At 31.6% G+C, this 1,096-nt stretch overlaps 1 protein-coding gene across 4 annotated transcripts in view; it reads left to right on the top strand.

The window, feature by feature from the left end:
- Window positions 1-637, top strand: part of Ptp99A (Protein tyrosine phosphatase 99A) — a 727,568-nt gene extending 726,931 nt beyond the window's left edge. For all 4 annotated transcript variants that reach the window (XM_070090786.1, XM_070090785.1, XM_070090787.1 and 1 more), the window contains one exon: window positions 1-637. This exon is cut by the window's left edge and continues 13,076 nt beyond it. The gene's annotated coding sequence lies outside the window, so the exon portion shown is untranslated.
- The last annotated feature ends 459 nt before the right edge of the window (window positions 638-1,096 follow it).

Here is a 1,096-nt window from a genome sequence, read left to right as displayed (position 1 = left end):
GCAGCTAGTTCTCCATAGTTGAGGCTTCATCGTAGACATCCATTACATTACTTTCAGATTTTATTATATTTATTCATTTTAATACTTACATTGCATTATCCCTGGAGAATTCATAAATAATTATATAGTTTGGCATTTTATTTGTCTTTTGATAATGCATGTCCAAGACTGGTGCAGGGAAGCAATCACTTGCTGCCAGTTGTTCAACAGTAGATTTCAGTGTCACTGCAAATGTTATTTTTTTTTTAATATCTTCCAAAGAATTACAGTATGTAAAAAGCATTTTTGTATATGTAAATATTTGTACAGATAGAATTTGTTAGAACTGTGTACCTCATGGCTTAATAAGTCTGTCTCGGCTGTGTGTGCAGAATCTTTTAGTATATTTATGCATTTAAGTTTATTTAGGAACCTTGTCATGAATCCAACATTAGAATTTTCTGTATACAGCATTTACAAATTCTGCACCATAGTCAGGTCATGAAAGATTACTTATGTGATTTAGATAATAGCTTACTGTTCCTACTGTGTGTGTCTGGAGTAAACTGCTGATGGCTACTTAGATGGCCAGCACAGCTTACTCTGCCAGTCATTATATTGGATATAAAGGAGTTAATAAAAAGACCAATAAAGTGAATGTAATTGTCATTATTTTTTACCATTTATATTAAGTCAGACTGACAAAGTTAATTTTAATATCAAATCTGTAGTTGTGCTTGGTAATTATTGGCTTATTTTGAATCATTTTCTGCTGTTTAATAATGTGTATTTTCTCCATTGACATTTTTCAACTGTTACATAGTAAATGAACACAACACAGAGAGAGAGAGATGTTAGTTCCTCAGGTATCTAGATGTGGTGTATGCATAAGCCTTCATGGAAAGGGAGTTAAAGTTTCACCATTTATTACATGTGTCAGCTGACTTTCTGAAGGTATATAGGTATGGATTAGCATATTGATTATTTCCCCAGAATATCTCGAAGAAAAATACTGGAAATGACTGCAAATGCTCAGTTACTTGGGAATTTGTTTTCTTTAATTTTTGTTAAACATTTTTAATAACTTGTTTACCATATTTATTTCTTCCCAAATACT

Source organism: Cherax quadricarinatus, chromosome 33 (assembly GCF_038502225.1).
Source record: "Cherax quadricarinatus isolate ZL_2023a chromosome 33, ASM3850222v1, whole genome shotgun sequence".
NCBI classification, from domain to species: Eukaryota; Metazoa; Arthropoda; class Malacostraca; order Decapoda; family Parastacidae; genus Cherax; species Cherax quadricarinatus.
This window is presented reverse-complemented; position numbering and strand designations above follow the sequence as displayed.